General features: G+C 32.7%; 2 non-coding genes across 2 annotated transcripts; both read right to left on the bottom strand.

The window, feature by feature from the left end:
- Window positions 1–5709: 5709 nt before the first annotated feature.
- TRNAI-UAU (transfer RNA isoleucine (anticodon UAU)) lies at window positions 5710–5803 on the bottom strand. The gene is made up of 2 exons: window positions 5766–5803; window positions 5710–5745 (listed from the first exon to the last, which is right to left on the bottom strand). It is a non-coding gene; the product is annotated as a tRNA-Ile (tRNA).
- A 1338-nt stretch (window positions 5804–7141) lies between these two features.
- Window positions 7142–7235, bottom strand: TRNAI-UAU (transfer RNA isoleucine (anticodon UAU)). The gene is made up of 2 exons: window positions 7198–7235; window positions 7142–7177 (listed from the first exon to the last, which is right to left on the bottom strand). It is a non-coding gene; the product is annotated as a tRNA-Ile (tRNA).
- Window positions 7236–10863: the final 3628 nt, after the last annotated feature.

Genomic DNA, 10863 nt, shown 5'->3' with positions numbered 1-10863 from the left:
TATCGGAACATTTTGTATGATAGTTGGTTCAGTGCCTCTAGCGGTCGTCGTAGAAACTACTTTGGCAGTACATTTTAAATGTCAAACTCTCGATACTCGATGTAGAGAATAGTGCTACTTGTACTTGGTACAGGTACTTGGTATGTATATGTTGGATTGAGTTAGAGATTATAATATGCTTGATTTTAATCCCATTTTAGCATCATCAAGTTGACATCGTGAAGCAGCTCGTTGTAATGAAATTAAATTAAATAAGTAATTATTTTCAGTAGTCAGAATTACTTGTCACAGATAATATTATATCGACACTATCTATTACACGATTTTTCAACAAATGGGTAACGAAAATTAAACCAAAAATAAAAGCAGGCAAGTGCCGTTCTGCCTACTAGAAATCAATCTCCCAGGTATAAAATACTCCGATTTTTATAGGTAACTCGCAGAAACAATAATAGCAAAGACATTAGAAACAAGCATAAAACAACAAAGCTTAATTATTCATTTTCTTTTCTCCCAAAACGATCCGGTGTCGGCACTCAAGTACGGAATTAAGTAAACAGCCGAACAGAAACGAATAAAGTACTAAAGGAGTGCCGTAAAATAATATTTTACTACCAATAAAAACTTATTACGTTTAAACATGAGATACTTGAAAAAACAGGTGTAACAAATATACCTACATATTTTTGTCTTAAACGCTCAAGTTTCTTTAAGATATGAATTTTGATTTCTTTCGATAGCACAGGTATGAACGCTATATTTTATAAAAAAATAACTTTCTAGCAAATATTACATGATGTGGTCAACAAAAACTTTACATTATGTATGTGTTTGATCATTAACTTACTCAAGCTTCTCAGGAATTAGTTACTCCGCGCGGCTCTGCTACGAGATAATTCGGAATAAAAAAGCAAGTTTTATCCCAGCTCTTCAACCCTCTTTCCTAAATGTCATCGACTAGCTTCTTTGTAACACACAAAACGACATTTATTATAATATTTTGGAGTAACTAGATTCGTAGTGCCACAATATGCTTTTAACAGTTACATATATGTAAGTCGTAAAGTTATATCAATTTATTCAACTTTTACTAACACATCGCTTCAGTATTTTACCATTTTCGCGTCGTTGCTCAGTTCAATATGAATGCTCTATATTAAGTCTATATGTATTCAGCAGTCCCGTTAATACTTTTAATACTTTTAAGCTTTGACGTTGAAATTCAAACATCGGCGACGGTGGCGCCCCCTGGGGGGAGCCAGTTGGAAGTTGTGAAAGTTCGACAGGTTGACAATAATGGTATTAGGTAGTATTAGGTTAGATTGGAGTGTAATTAGGGAAAAGAATTGGTATTGTTTGGTTTATTGTGAATATTTATAAAGTCGGAGTAAAATTATTGTTGGAAATATATTTGTATCGAGATGTAACGTAACGACTAACTATTCTTCTTATCGATATCTCATCTCGTCATTATGGACTTTAAAAGTTAAAAGTAATGATTATTATTTAATCCTTATAAATAATAAGCATTGAAGCAAAGTAAAAAGGGGACGATTCTTATTTTTTTTGCTTTACCTAAACTTTTCCTCTTTTAATTTGGGGAGGAAACTCTTGACCAGCTGTGGGACAGTTATCTGTATTTACGTCAAAAAAATCAGAACATAGCATGTATTTGAATCATAAGCGTAAGCGAAGCAAAATTAAGAGGATAAGACATAAAAACGTAATAGACATACAAACAACTATCCGCACTTACCATAGATATGATTCAAATTCAAATATATTCAATAGATTTATTAATTCCTCCTTCCACACTATTTATCTGAACTTATTTAATAAATAAAAGTGCAATAAACTCCGCCACTAGGTAGTTGGTCGCCGACTTAATTTAGCACGGTACCGAATAAGTTCACCCCAACGGCACCGTCTCGTTATTTATCTAAAAACTTTCAACCTTTCCTAAGTACTCTCCTTATTACTTAATCAAAAGGAAATTTACTTTAGTTTTAAGCCGTAGCTTAAAACAAAGAAGTCCATTTATAAAATATTGTCTATATTGTACTGTAGTGTAATGCCGATCATGAAATCATGGTTCAATTAATATGTTGGGTAATGTCTCACTGTGTCATTACCCGACTGCGCAGAGCAGAGGAGTGTTTTGTTTCTAGTTTTTTTTTTAGTATTTTCAATGGTAGTGTACCGGGACAACAACATCGTAAATTTAACTTTGATACTTACATGAAAATGATAGTGTATCTAGCTTGAATGCGTCTTCAATATAGTTCATTATTATATTAAATGTGCTATACAATATATATAAAAGAATATATCATACAATATTCACATTGACTAACAACAATGCACACATTTCCTGTTAGCAGGAGATTGGACGGCAAGGTTCCGTACAATACCTAGAACTGTTTAAAAATTCTCTATTACAAAGGTTATAATGGCCTCACGTGATTTACCAAAGAGACTTTATTGAGGGACTTGCCATCGTTTATACTTAAAAGGATGTATTGTGTTTACATAAGAACAAGAAATGTATATATAATGGAAAGATCGTAGCAAGGTGTTCTTTGATCCGACAACTTAAAAGAGAGTTTTGAAATAAGCGATTTCTTGAAATTATAACAAAAATTTCTATGTATGTCCAATAAAAAGTAACTGCCTTAAACCAACAGACCGTAGAGCGATTCTCTACCACTATTGACTATCGATAACTGGCTAGCTGTGGAGAATTGTGTATGAAATTCTAATCAGCGCCTCTAGCAGGCGGCGTAAGAACTATTTTTGCCGTACATTTTTAACGTCAAATCCTCGATACTCGTTAGAACCGTCTGAAAAATCGTGCTACCGTTAGCTGCATATACCTGCGGGTCACTAACTATTCTAATAATGTGCCCGGTATATGGCAATATGCTTACCTTACATGATACTAACATTTTTATCGGCGAAACGTGTATGTATTTCATACACCTCTGCCTACACCTCCGGGTTTAACAGTCGTGGTAATGTATGATTGTATGGAAACGAGTCTCACTTTTTACGTGTAGTCTACCTGTATACTTTTATGTATCAAGAAATGATTTCATAACACGTTACGTAAGCTGGTAATTTCCATACAAACACCAATCTCCCTCAAGAAGATAAACAAGAAAATTGAACGAATCACAAAATGTTCGTCATCAAAGCGAAATGTAAATGTATTCAAAATCTTACCATCGCGAAATCTATCAATTTATCTTTCCATTTTAAAGCTCAATCATAATTATTCGCGATTGCACGACTCATTCATCAAATTCTTATTCACAAAAGTCGATAAGTTAACGGTTTCATTTTGTAAATTCAATTTCAGTTTTGTGACACCCGGCCTAGTGATGTCCATTCAACGTGTCGATAAGCTCCACGAGTTACTAAAGGGATTATGGTGGAATTATTTCGTTGAGACCTGCATTTTACTTTATAATATTAAGGCATTTATTGAATGCTGGACAATGGAAATTTTAAAAAGACTCGGGATTTTGTTTATCTTTTGAATTGTGCTTGTAGGTAACATAACACAAATTAATTAGCTCTTTATGTGTCCTTCTGCCGAGCAAATTTATAAAAATATATAATATTACTGTAATAAACAATATACGAATATTTTTTATAGTGCTGTAAATATTTAATCTATGCCTATAATAAAAATTAGTCTCTGTTGCTATATAATACTTTAAAAACTTATATCAAAAACACATCCTTAAATTTTATTTTCTCATATTACAGTTTACATTTAATGCTAGCAAAAGAAATAGTAATATGTAAGTAGTTTAATATCTTCAAGTTAAACATACGCTCGTGTAATCAAAGGACCCTCGCGCCACTTGAAACTTCACAAATTCGTTAGAGACAACTTATCTAGGAGTATTTTTATTATTTTATAAATGAGGGAAGCTTAGAGATACGATTTATGTTGGCAAAGAGGGGACTACTTACTTACATTTGAAGTATGCATAACTATAATTGGATAATCTATTGTAAGATATACATATATTAATATTTACGGAGTAGCTATATCGGACTAATTAGTAGGGGTATTTATTGGTGAGATACCAACTAATTTATCATTAATTACTAGGTATGGGTCACATTAACCACAGTTTTTCCAATAATAATCAAATGTGAAAACATTAACACACAATGACACAAACAAAATGAAACTTTGTCTTGTCATACTAACTATTCATTTACATAAATTTATACCTTACAACTCTTCTGAAATAGTTTTGTATCTTTAAGAAATCTCGAATTGCAATCAGATTTCAGATTATCTCAAAACTATAATTAAAGATCATCGATATACATTGCCTCGTCACTATGAGGCAGCAATGCGGCATCGTTAATCAGCGCGGCGTTGTTAATATCACAAATATTTATCTTCAGCCGACAACGCGAATGAAAACGTCCATAGCCGCCCACCTGACTGTTATTAATTATTGAACACTCTAAAACATTAAGATTGTTTCATTTTATATATAATATAATAGAATATAAATCAGATTCAATTATTGATAAAGGAGATGTTCCTAGAATTTCAAATTTATCAAGCCTGTTATGGAAGAACGTAGTAAGCGACATACAAGAAATTTTACAGGAGAGACGTTTTATTGATTCATGTTTTCTATGAAAAAAACATGGATGCTTGACTTTTGGATATATTACATTATTATAAACACACCACAACCAAATAATCAAATGAATTGTTTGAAAAGTTTTTTAATAATGTGGATTTTGTATTGTACTGCATAATAACTTTTACTTTTATGATTTTTTTTCACTCTTTAATTAATAATTAAAAAAGCTATTTAAAAATTAATTCGAGATTTCATTCTTCGACTGATTCGTCTGGCTAAAAAATAATTTTATTTTACGTATGTGCCATTGTGTTTATGAAAATAGTTGTACCAAAGAACATATATTTGGATGAGGGACTCATTTCTATGAAGTAGTTATTAAGATAGGGACGTTAAATATTTTGTGTCCAGATGAATTAGAAATAAAAATACAAAAATAAAATAAACTTTAGTATCACTTTTGGACAACATTTAGCGATGGCTATCATCGAAAATGTTGTCTCTGAAGAATTAGCCAAATAAAGATCTAGTTGTCTTTGCATTAAGTACTAACTCATTTTAGTTATGTATTTCGATATAAAAGTGAAATACCTATTTTCTGTCGCTTACGATGTTCTTCCACAGGCTCGTTATATTGAACACTTACATAATTCGTGGAAATGTTACCGGTATTTGGTAACGTGCTAAACTAAATCGGCTTCAGCGCCATTTGTTATGCTGTTTGAGAAATTACTTGTAATCGAGTAAAAGCGAACTTTCATTAGACATGTAATGTATTAAAATTATCAAAGTTAAGTTATAGATTGTTTAAAGAGAGAAATATTTAAAAGCAGCATGGCTTAATATTATTACTCAAAGAAAACTCTATTCTTTACTGACTAGCTATGATTCATATCTTAGACAAATAGCCAAAGGACAACGAAAAATATTATAAATATCGTTTAACGCTATGAGGAAAATTGAAGACATTGTTTTGACACAAAATTATTTAATTTTTTTATATTATTATAATGCAATAAAAGACAAATATTTAGTGCTAAAATCAGCAACAAACTCAATAAGCACAAGAGATAGAATGTCTAAAAAATGTTGCTCCAGGCGAGGCTCGAACTCGCAACCCCGGCATTGCTCACACGTATCACTGATTATAAGTACCGTGCGCTAACCAATTGCGCCACTGGAGCTGTGATGAACAAACTTACAATAACACTATAGTAAACACACATATAGTATTAATTGAAATCAATTGGGAATTTTATATAAGTACCTTCCGTAGTAAGTAAGGAAATTCTAATTTACAATACAACTCATAAAATATTTTCTTCATTTGTATTGCTCTGTATCGTTAGTAAAAATAATGCATCTGTGACCCACTGTGCCAAACTGCCCAAATAAAAGACTGATCGCTCAAAATACTATTTATATTTCACTATAGATCACTTAGTAACTTAAAAGGAGGTCTCTATGTAACATTTATTGTAAAAGTTGTACGAGATAACGAAATAAACATTTTTGATTTTGATTTTTGAATGTACTTTATACACAAGTTTTCTCCTCTTAACCCTAACAACTTACAAGGCTTACCCCCCCTCCTAGATCGGGAAGATATTCTTGCCCAGCAGTGGACAGTAATGGGCAAAAAAATATCCTTTAAAACAAACTCACGAATAAATCAAGAACACAAAATTTAAAACAGTTTTCTCATATAAATGAATCCACTAACCTCAATACAATCTCTCGCCTCATCCCTAATTATCCAATCGATAATCTCGAATCCAATTTCTCGAAGACAGGGGAATCAATTACGCAAATTACACGTAGGTATCGAGAAGTCCAAACTCGATTGACATTCAAATAACAGGGGAAGAAGAGAAGAAAAACTGTATTTTCACGAGCAACTTTTCTCGATAGATCATTGAAACTGTTATAATTTAAGTGAAATCTGATTATGTCGAGTAAAAGAAACATCCGAGGTAAGAGGCAAAGACTAACAGATAGATATAGACAGGATATTGAACAATATATTTTAAAACCAAAGATGTTGTCATAATATTACGCCTTTTTCCCATAGGGGTAGGCAGAGACCAAAGAAAACCACTGGGTACGATCCTTACAAACTTTCCTTGCCTCATTCACATCCATACAAAATATCTTACCTCCAGACTTCATTTATCGTAATTTTTATTTATTTATTTATTTAAACTTCTTATACAAAATTTGTATAAAGGCGGCTTAATGCCAAAGACATTTTCTGCCAGTCGAATGCCAAAAGCCCTGTAGTGACACGTAGGCTTGCTGTAAAGGCGTGTTATTATTTATTATTGAAAATAAAAAGATGTTTCATCTTTCTAAAAGATGTCTACAAGTAAAAAACACTATTAATTTTTAAATACTTTCAACAGTCACAGACAGAAACCAATATCTAGAATAACAATCAAACCTATACACAGATAATCGTCTATATTTTTGCTTTACTATTAACACACTTTCTCTCTAAACAAGGGAAGAAAGTTAAAAAATGTTGCTCCAGGCGAGGCTCGAACTCGCAACCCCGGCATTGCTCACACGTATCACTGATTATAAGTACCGTGCGCTAACCAATTGCGCCACTGGAGCTGTGACTAACATCACTTAATAACACTACATGTTCAATACTTCAACTACATGTATCGCATTTATTGGGTAAAAACATTCTTTGTTTAGTACAAAACATATTTGAAATAGAAACCCGACGTTTACTGTTAAATTCCATAGATAATACGACGCTTAAGTTGAGTTACTTTTTGAGCGAAATTGATTTTAAATATGGCTTATGTACTATAAAAAAAATATTGAACCGTATTTTCGCGTTCTACTGCTGGGTAAGGGTTACTTTTCGGAATGACGAAAACATAAGGAGCATTGTAACTTAAATTCCTTTAAAAATTGTTCAACGAACTCTCAGTTGCATTGTTTCCTCACGATGTTAATTGGATACTAGACTACACTCGTAAATTTGGCAATAATACGTTGAGGGGATTTCCCAATCATTCATTGTTATCTTTATTCAGTATAGAAAGGTTATCAAAATTATGAAAACTATACTTATCAAGATGGTGTCACTGACCAGATGCTTCTTGAAGCATCTGAACACTTCTAAATTTAATCATTTAATAATGGCCCTGGGCTATTCAATAATTAACATTCTATTCTACGATTGCATTGACCAATAATTATGTAACACCGTATTATTTTTATGTCTCTATGGTATCTATATGTCTACGTCTAATGGTTCTAACATATATTAACATACATAAGCACCAGCTATAGGTTGACCATAGATACGTTGAAACAAAAAGGGCAATGATAATTAGGATTTCAAAACATGAACAACGTACCCACAAGCTCGCAACTTAGTCTATGACATAACTCAGAATTAAATTTGCAAATGGCTCCAAAGTTAACAGTGGAATTGTACAGAAAATTGATTAATGCCCTCGTCGGGATCAAACAATTATTGAATTGAATTATTAGAGATATTAGCATTACTTGGGGCCGATGTTTTTCGCTCCCCGTTCCAAGTTGTTGGTGAATCCACAATGACATTTATCTTTATTTGGGTGACAAGTCTGACGTTGATTGAAACAGGATGAACAATGATAAATACGTAATTTTCAGATATAATCGAGATGAGTTCGTGTACGAGGTGGGTTTTTGTTTTGATTGCGGGAAAAGAGATGCTGTTTGATTATGTATTTAATAATTTTGTGTATTGACAGATTTTTATTTCTCTTGCTTCATAAAAAATGTATTATACTGGTACAAGACCGATTATAATTGATTTGGTTTTACTACAGAGTGATATTGTTAACAGATATCCTGCTTTCGCCTAAAATGTATCAGAGCGAACCCTCAGAAATTTCCATTCGGGTGTATTTTCAAATCTTTTAGTTCATTGCAAAGCGTATTCAAGCTTCTACGAAAAAAATCAAGATACCACAATAAAACCTGTAGGTACAATTCAAAAAGCAGGACACGTAAAAATATTAAGGTCTTATTTTTTCAAGCGAATTGAATGACGAGATGAAATGGAATTCTTGCCGAGGTTGGCCTACATTCTCTGCCTGGTGTTTATCGGAGACCATAAAACGCCGTGATTCCATCCCTAGTAGAATAAATTCTTTCAAACTTACTGATAATCTTGAATTTAGGTCTGCTTCTTTTGCTTTTTTCTGCTATATTTGAAGCGACAATTGGGTAGAAGATACGTTTTGAATTCGGATTTTACACATTTAGGTCCAGAATTCTTATAAGAATAAATTAAAATCGTTACGCTTGATTACAGCTTTCTTTATGTAAAAACTGGATACCTTTTTTCATTTTTGAACTTATTTCAGAAGCTAGAATGACCTACCAAAAACCTGGAAACCAGGAACCAACTAAAAAAAATATACTATAAAAAACTTAAACAAACAAGCTTGGCGATTTTTGTGAAAATATAAAATTTATTGTTTAACTTGAATGAATGATAAAAACACTTTTACCAGAATTAAGTAAACTTTTCAGTAACCAAAAACAAAAACTACTAAATAGAATAATAATTACTTAATAAGTTCTAAAATCAAACATAATCCACATTACACTACTATTTAAAAAAATATCTAATTCTATTTCAAAAGCCGCCATTTTACGGTCCATTTACCAGTCACGTGTCATTCCTCCTATCTATAACAACCTATTCACGTAACGTTAGCCATTGAGTCTCAATAACTGGTAAGGATTACACCTTACTCGATACCACTTCCACTCATGTGAGGGTGAAAGAAAATATACAAAAGGTGTAACTTTCCTTCATACGTGCAATGAGTAATAGAAAATTAATGCCCGGTTTTCTGTTGAAACTTAACTTTGTGAAGGCTTGTTGTTCTTGATTCATTTAGGTTATGAATTAGGGTAGGTTTTTAGGTGTTAGTATATAGATTCATTTTTTAATACTTTCAAAGTTTAGATCTTTCAAACTGAGAGGAGATAGTAGCGCGGATTTAGTCAATCGATATTATCGATTATTGAATGTTTGGCAAGTAAAATGCACTGCAAAATTCTGTTTTTTTTAGGTATGTCCTCTTATAAATAACTTGGAACAAATCGAAGAATACCGGGGTATAATGCACAATAAAGTTAATTCCTGTACATCATTTACATTTTTTTTAAATATACAGTGCAATGTTTATATAGATTTTTCTCTCAAAGCATTTTTAAATCAGTTTTCCTTTTTATCAAAACATCCAAAACTAAAAGAGCATCAGGATTTTCTATGTGAAAAGCACTCGCATACAGACGTCCCGTACATTTCTGTAACGAAGCAAGAAAAGCCGAACAACAGGACAGCGTCCCTGTAATCTCTCTAACTCTCTCTGAGTGGACATGGGACGTTCACATTTCAGATACACTACACGAAACTACGAGCACTAATCGAAATGAAAACTCGGATTTTAACATCAATGTTTTCCACAGACTACAAGAATATCGTTAAGGGCGTTTTTTGACTAGTATCGACTATCACTAACCGATTCACTATCGATAAACTTTGTTAGAACGATAGATCAGTACGATTCTCTGCAATTGGAACCATGAAGTATCGAGAGTTTGACATTTAAAATGCAGTGCTAAAATAGTTTCTACGACGCCCGCTAGAGGCGCTGAACAGATAGTCATACAACATTTTTCAAACGCTAGCCGGTTGTTAATACTCAATAGTAGTAGAGAATCGGACTGCAGGGACGTTTTTTTACTACTATCGACTATACTACCTATCTACCTACACGATACCCTACTATCGACTACTAACGACACCACCCGATTAGCTATCGAGAAATTGTGTTAGAACGATTGATAATCAACACTAGCAATTTTGCAAGAACAATTGTTCACTTACTTTGAAACGTTAAACGCTTCGCTACCTGATAGTACCGAACAATGGAAATCGCGCTATAGTAGTGTAATTATCCATAGTCGATAATATCGGCTTATTATCTCTTTATCCTGCTTTTATATGAAAGTAAAAATTCTCTTGTAGTAGGTATTTATTACTACTGCCAACTGCCAACAAATTTCATAATTACAGTACCTACCCTTCAAGAACAGTTGGAAAAATTCTTATTTATGCAGATTCCGCTGAAACCACCGAGGCATTACGAAACTCGTATTTCAAAGCAAATCGCGGAGCTTTAACATAAAACAGCAGAACAATCAGTACGTGACAATA

Source organism: Anticarsia gemmatalis, chromosome 15 (assembly GCF_050436995.1).
Source record: "Anticarsia gemmatalis isolate Benzon Research Colony breed Stoneville strain chromosome 15, ilAntGemm2 primary, whole genome shotgun sequence".
NCBI classification, from domain to species: Eukaryota; Metazoa; Arthropoda; class Insecta; order Lepidoptera; family Erebidae; genus Anticarsia; species Anticarsia gemmatalis.
Note: the sequence above shows the minus strand (reverse complement) of the source record. Positions and strands in the feature narration are given on the sequence as shown.